Genomic DNA, 8,487 nt, shown 5'->3' on the forward strand with positions numbered 1-8,487 from the left:
AAAATTAAACAAATTGTGTTAAATAAACATTTATAAATTAAAGATTATTTAAAATAAATAATCCTAATGAAAGTTGTAGTAGTGGTGATTACAAAGCCGTGAGAATAAAGAACACAAAAATATGACGTCATATGAAGAAATTATAATTTTTTGAAATTTTGTGTTCGGCATAGTATAATCATATATGTGTCATAAAATATAAAACAATGATGTATTACTTTTTAGCCAAAGTAATGTAAAGAAGATTTGATGTGCTCATAAATACGAAACCATCAATATAATGAGCGTCGAGAACGGAGCCCGTATAAAGAAGATATGAATTTCACAAAGTTTCATAGTGTAATCTTTGTAGACTTTAAAGTGAAAATAGATTATAAATTAGATAATAAATTCTAAACGAAAGTTGTAGTACACGATGATACGAATCTGTGGATATAAAGAACGTCGAAAATTGAGCTTATATGTGAAAGTTACAATTTTTCGAAGATCACGAGAATTTACATGTTGAAGGAGACGTGGAACCACCTAGAAGGCCCCATGAGCCAGCATCGGACGCCCTTTCTTCTGTTATACTCGACGACATGGCCCAACGAGAAAGAGACAAGTAACACCACTAGATAAGAGTTACGACACCGTGATGCGGTACGACGCGCTTATTAAAAATTGCTATAAATAGTAGTCGAACCCTCCTTCCTTTCTTGCACATTTTTACCCAAATTTCTCTCTCAAACCATTCCCAAACCCCCGGGATCTGACTTTTGAGTTTCGAGCATTATATCGAGGCGATGTGGCGTTGAAAAGTCTGAAGAAAAGAAGTATTCAACATTGAAGTTCCGCCTGCGAAGTTTTTGTGTTTTTGCTAGAAAACCTGTAAGTTAAGTTGCACTTACTATAATTTTAAGTGTAACTTATACTTATGTTCATTGTCTCTATGAGTAAGATTTATCAGTAATTTCAGTTATAATATTAATTAATCTACTTACGGGAGTGATGTCTAGGAAAGATCTTAGTGAGGTGTTTAAAGTGGATTTTCTAAATAGTATGGTTATATTCCAAACGTATCCTACCTCCAATATGATCTTACCTGGTCATTCCTTATTTGACAGAACTCAGTATTCTTTGCGATTATTTCAGAAATGGTTAATATAACCTTATAAATGCGAACGAATAATAAAGCATGGTAATATTCGTATTTAGGTCCTTCAAAAGGGTGAAAACAAAAGTGTTAGGCGAGAAGCTAACCTAACCGCAAATCTTCCACCTCAATAAGGTGAGTGCATAGTCACTTTCATGAACATGATTTTAATACAAGTATTTACTAAAAGTATTTAATATCAATTAAATTCTTATATGTGCATTAAATGTTTATTATCTAGAATATGTGTTAAGTGTATATTTGGTAAGAGTACATGATAATCTTAAATAAAAGCATCGTTACTTTAAAGATTAAATGTATACAAAAATGGAGACTATTTGAATTTTGTGCTAAATGTATTCTTGTATTATAACATATTACATAAACAAGAAATTGTATTTGAAGTTGATTACATATACTGTAGTCATGCCTAGTTATACCTTAGTTTGAAGTAAGTTAAATAATAAATGCTTAGTTGTACCTATATTATGATAGTGTTGTGTAAACAGGAAGTGTGTATTGAAAGTTGATTACAGATATTGCAGTCTTGTCTAGTTATATACTAAGACTCATAAAGATGCTTAGTTTGAAGTAAGTTAAATAAGTGCTTAGTTATACATATATTATGATAGTGTTGTTTAAACAAGAAGTGTTTCTTGAAAGTTGATTACAGGTACTGTAGTCTTTTGTCGTTATATACTAAGTCTCGTTAATGATGCTTAGTTCAAAGTAAGTTGAATAAGTGGGTAGTATCATACTAAGGGTGTGTGTGAGATTGGAATGGAGAGTAGAACTCTATTCTATGATACTATTGTGTGTCAGGGTACAAGTTACATACTCGAGCACTATACTAATATCCTTTTTCTTTTTAGATAGCAAGAAATGGTGTGTCTGTATCAGACAACTGGTGGGTATGTGTGGTCATCTAAGTAAAATATAGGTGAAAACCATAGTTTGTAAGTGTTAATGAATTATACTTATATAGAGGAAAGGATTGTGTGGTCGTTCCTGTATTATATCCCCCTATGGTTGCCTCATTGACTTTCAACTGCCAAGGAATACATGAAGCAGAATAGTATACTCATTGCTTAACAGTGATCCATTAGGTTAGATTTCAAGGGATCATTGTTATAAGATCAGTATGTGAGAACTAACGGGTTGGGTAACTAAGGAGCAAAGGTATAATGTCTTATAGGTATTTATGTTGTGTATATTATTTGGTAACAATTGGTTTTGTAGGTTTATAAATTATGGATTATTATAATAATAATGTTGTAGGATTGAAAATCCGATGTGTCTTACCAGGTTCCTAAACCCGACCCACTCAAATTTATATGTGAAATTTATATGCATCACAGGTAATGGTTTTTAAATTATGGAATATTATCATAATAATGTTGTGGAATTGAAAATCCTATGTGTCTTACCAGGGTCCCAAACCTGACCCACTCAAATTTATAAGCATCACAGGTAACGGTGCTAAGGTTGTTGGATCTCGTTTAGGATGACTGGTGATTAAGAGACAACTTGCAATAGTATTAAGGACCGATAAGTCTTTAAGCTATAACTCATGTGGTGTATTAATTATCATATCCTTAGGGTTTTGTTATTTTGAAACAACATATGTACTCAAAATGTTTTAATATACTAGGATTTTCCGCAAAGAAAGATAACATGGTTTTGCAGGCGTAAAGAAAAGTTTGTTTTTTTGGTTATGGAAAATAGGGGATGTCTCAAAAAACATACAAAACTAATTCACAATTTATAAAATTAATACAAAAATAAAACAAAGATTAATTAGTTTTGATACTAATCTTAAATTCAAACAATCTTATAGCGCTGAGTTATTGTGCGAACCTACAATCTCTAACTCAATAGTCAATATGAATGTTGATTCATATATATATATATATATATATATATATATATATATATATATGAATTAACAGTCATATATGTGTCAACAGTCCATATGACTGCTGATTTGGAGTTCCCAATTGCTGATTTGGGGTTTGCACAAATCTGTAGGTTCTTAAAAGAACTTAAGTGTGTGTGTGTAAAGAAAATGAAAGAAATAAAGAATAACGAGAGAGTAGAGAGTGAGAAAGAAAAGTTTCAGTTTGGAGAACCCATTATCCTCTCCATCGACGGTACCCATATCTTCTTGAAGATGTTCTCACGAAGGTATCACCACTTATATTTACCATATTTTTCTTGATACCGTCCGCCCTAAACAATGATACTTTGCCTTTTTACTTACATAAGAGTAAGATTTTTGGTGTTTGTGTTGAAAAATATGATATAGTTCATATGGCTAGTTCTCTTATGTTGTTATGCCTCTTTTCCATTAATATATGGAATCTACATATGTGTTAACATGAGGCTAGGCAAGAATTGGGAGTCGATTCTTGTCCATTTACTTGAAATGGGTTGGATGAGGTTTTTATGGGTTGGTGATAGCGATAATAAGAAATTTTTTGGTATCACACCCCCAGCCAGCGGCGAAACACCAGGTTGTGCGACAAAATCATGGATCATAGTTATTGAACATACATTGAACAGTACAAAAATAACAACATAAAATACATACTTATTTTTATACGGAAATAGAAGTTACATTGTCTCGATGTATTATTACATGTTAGATCAAAATACGATATGTGCCTTAGCATTCAGACATGAACATAAACAAGGTATAAAACTGTGTTTGATAAACAATTATCTGAGTGTTCCAGTGGGTGACACTCTAGATTTTTATTTTCATGAGAATACATGCGATTTTAAAAACGTGATCATGATGTTGGTGAGTTCAAAGGTTTGTAGCATTTGTATCGAAAGTACTTTTATACCAACAGTATGTTTACTGAATATATACTTTTATACCAAAAGTATGTTTATCGAAATGGTACTTTTATATCAAAAGTACGTTTATTGAATATGTACTTTAATACCAAAATTATATTTATGGAGAGGGTATCTTTATAACAAAAGTATGTTTATGGAAATGATACTTTTATACCAAAGGTACGTTTACCGAGAGTGTACTTTTGTACCAAAAAGTAAGTTTACTGAGAGTGTACCTTTATACAAAAAATATGTTTACTGAGAGTGTACTTTTAAACCAAAAGTAAGTTTACTGAGAGTATACTTTGATACCTAAAAATATGTTTACCGAGAGTGCATTTTTATACCAAAAGTTATGATTACGAAAAGTGTACTTTTTATCCAAAAGTAGTGTTTTACTGCATATAAGCATGTTTTAAATTATATATTTGTCTGCTTAAGGCGCGAACATCAAGGTTACAATGAGTTTCCATAATCGAGCTCCCGACGAAAAATTATCCCCCTCACGACTCACTATCGGGTGTCATTGTTGTTTAGACAGTTATGAAACATGTGACTCTTAGATCAAGGTTGTAGCTAGCAACCACAAGTGGGGGGTATCAACATGTATAGATCTATACACAACTCTCTTGCTCACTAAGATTTAACGAGTACATGTTGGGGTCTCACTAAGTATTAAACTTAGATAATGAATGTGATTCATTTAACCATTGCATGAATATCCATAATAGTTGTAGCCTTAACTTTATAATTTGAAGTTATTAGGCCAATGTTGTGTTCTATAACTATCTTTGCAAAACCAAAAGGTAGAGTAACAATATGGCATAAGAATTGTTTCATATTATATGGGTAGAGTAACAACATGATATAATAAATATTTTATATTATACGGGAAAAGTAGCGATAGAGTAAAAATATTTTATATTTGTACAGACAACATAACGACAAAGTAAAAATATTTTATACTGTACGGGAAAAGTAACTACATAGTGAAAACATTTTATATTGTACTGATAAAGTAACGACATGATATAGGTAAGTTTTTGTAAAATTAATGCATTACCATAATATAACTATATTGATTGGTATGTAATGAATAATTAATTAAACATGTATCTCTCCCAAAAAATAGTAAAAATATGGGATTAAACTCCCACACCTTAATATCATAAGTACAAAATGCGTGATCCATAATTTATGGGATTGAACTTGAAGAAACGTAGATTAGCACAAAGCGACGATTAGGGTTTGTTCTAGAACAACCCAATTACAAGAATATATACTTGAACCTTAAACAGAAATACTGACATTAAGGGGATTGATTCTAATCTAAATATATAAACTGGTCCTACTCACTAAGATTTTGGATCAGTTAGCTAACAACTATAATTATTTTAATTACATAACACAAACTAAAACAACAGTACAGAAGATTACACGCTGACGCTGAGGCTTCTAAGTACTTGCACTGGCGATGCTATTGCCGCTGGTGGACAACGTGTATTAGTACTTACATCATAAAATTATAAGGCTTGACCTTACAATCTCCCCCAATCTAATGATGTCAAAGCTAATTTTAATTGCACTCGTTAGGTTCATCCAATATTTCTTGCTTCATCCACTAGAAGTTTTCACCTTTAAACTCTTCGATACACTTGCTCTGTTCTAGTGAGATCAACCAGTGATAATCTTGTTCCACTTCTTCATGCCCCATGCACTCTAGACATAGATGGAACAAATGCTTAGTGGGAGTACTGTGAAGATCTTCAGTGCATTCAAAGCACATATGATTTTGTTCATCGAGATATAAAATGTCATGTTCAGGCTCCCGAATGATCAAATGTTGAATCGACTCGACACTTACTGGAAATCTTTTATTAGTGTAGACAGTGCCAAAAGGAAGAAGGAACTTAAATTTTTTTGATTTCCTTTGCTTTGGAGTTGTCGTTGAAGTAAAAGGTTGAGAAGGACCAACTGAAGGCACTAAATTCAGCCTCTTTAATTTATTGATCATTTGTTGCAGTGCCAATTTCAGCTCCTCAGTGTGAATACCTTTATGTTTAGTAATTATATCTTGAATCTGAATCCACTCGTTGTAACCATACTTCACCAATTCACGAGAAAACAGAATCTCACTGTATTCATACTTAGTCTTCTTTCTGATCAGATGAACCTTCAACCTTTCTTCCTTGGGTTTATTACACCTAACCTTCATGATAGGGTTAGATTTAATTCTTTGAACCAGAACATTCTCGAATTTCTTCCTATCAATATGGACATTCAACTCCGAAACCCTTTTTCGTTGAGTGACCATATTGTTGAAGCGTTGGAGATTTAACCGTTATTCATCAATGCCTCCCTCGGTAGATGAATACTTTTGTGCAAGCTTGGAGGAGCGACATTCAACATTCTCCTTTTGCACTGAAGCATTATGCTCAATTTGTATGACCTCCTCGATTGGAAATCTTGAGTCCCTAGCAAATGATTCTAAGTTAACCATGAGCTTTCTTTTCTTGATGGGAGGAACTGAGAAGACTTCACCTTCAGCGTCATCAACTCCCCCTAAGGAGGAGGCCTTCCTTTTCCTTGTGATAAGATGATCATCATCAGACTCAACATCACTATGAGCGACTTGAGGAATCTCCCCCTTAGGAAGAGCTTCTGGATAAATAATATTTAGAGGCACAACTTGTAACATAAAATTCATATCCAGGAAACCTTCATCATCTTTATCATCTTCGGTTTCAGGCTGTCCATCATCATCTTCAGTTACAAACTGATCAGCAATAGTGTCATTATATTCTTGTTCTTTACCATTCTACTCCTTTTTGACATCATTAGTATGTTGGGGAGACACTGGAGGTGTGTCGAGTGGTGGAGAGGGAATTAAGGAAGGATGATTTGAAGGAAAGGGAGGTTGAAATGGAGTGTGGGGATTATTACTAGCACGAGGTGGTGGTGACAGTTAATGATCATCATGTGGATAGCCGAAGGGAGAATCCGCAACCTCTTTAGTGTTATCCATCATGGCTAAAATGCACTTTATGTGAGCCACATCATCTTCAACATTGCTCAGTCGTCGTTCCAGCGACTCCGTCAAGTTTACCAACAGTGATACCTTAGAAAGCATCGTTGATTGAAAAATAGATAAACTTGACCCCCCCCCCCCCTTGAAAAGTAGCAGCAGCTTGAAGTGGAGATTAATGTGGAAAAGTAGCAACAACTTAAAGTGGAGATGACTTTGGAATACTAGTATTAGCGTGCGGAGGTGTCAATCCGCGATGTGTAATGGGTTTGTGTGGATGAGAGAGTGATGGACAAGAGGATGGAAATTGAATGCGTATATTTTTTATTAGAAGAGGAACACTGGTCAAAATTGGAGAGTGAGATAATAGACCTTAAAAACCAGACACAGTTTCACCAAATACGTACTGAGTGGGTGAGGTTTAAGAATTTTCATGTATCTCTGTTGCTTGAACAAGCACATGGACCATCTCAGTATCTGCACTATTGTAGGGTGAATAAGCATTGAAGTTGCTAAAGCAATTGTTGGATTCTTCATCTTCATCATCGTCAGCTTTAGATTCTAACATGGGAGCTTCCTGAGAATCCTCAACATTATAAGAATGTTCTATCCAAAGAATCATCCGTTGAAACAAATGAATATCTCCATCTGTAAAGTCATCATTGATTTTTTTTTAGGATAGAACCAGTGTTGGACTAGATGCCTCGTGATTGATATTGTACACCATCCCAACGTGATCTAAAAGTAAAGCAAGCCAGCGAGGATATGACACATATGTTGGTCGCTTATTGCCGATGATGCACTTAACCATTTGATCAAAGAATAACTGAGCGAAGTCTAGATCCTTGTCTCAGACAATAGCACATAAAATATGTAATTCAAATAAATTCATCTGGTCCAAACTACCAGTTTTGTGTCTGAGACACTTGCTGATAACCCCTATCACATACTTCCAACTAGTTGGAAGACACTAGCGAAGGGCATATTTCATAGGGTCACGACGACTCAGAAGAGAAAGATCATAATCAATTCGTAGAAGAATTGATCGACATTTATCTTCAACAGGTGTCTCTTCATAGACCGTCATGCGAGGTAGATGAAGAACTTGATGCATGGTCAACGCAAATATGTGAACCATAGAATGACCATCTCCAATAGTTCCAGAGATGGTTCGAGGATTTACGTCAAATGTACATGATTATTAAAACTCACATACTTGTTTTGGGAAGAAGGGATCTGGAATATCACTGAGGGCATAACGTAGGGGACAACATTTCAAGTATTCAACAAAATCTTCAATGACAGAGTCTTGATGTTGCAGTGGAATGGTATCTATGAAGGGGACGTTGTTAACTTTAATAACAATGGGAGAAACAAGGGTATTTGGGGCTTTTACAACGTTTGTAGCCAGAACATATGCGAATAGAACTGGAGCCATTGTTGATATCTGAGAAAAACTTGAACGGAGTTGCAGAACTTAAAG

Source organism: Lactuca serriola, chromosome 7 (genome assembly GCF_051521515.1).
Source record: "Lactuca serriola cultivar US96UC23 chromosome 7, Lser_US96UC23_V15, whole genome shotgun sequence".
In the NCBI taxonomy this organism is placed as follows: Eukaryota; Viridiplantae; Streptophyta; class Magnoliopsida; order Asterales; family Asteraceae; genus Lactuca; species Lactuca serriola.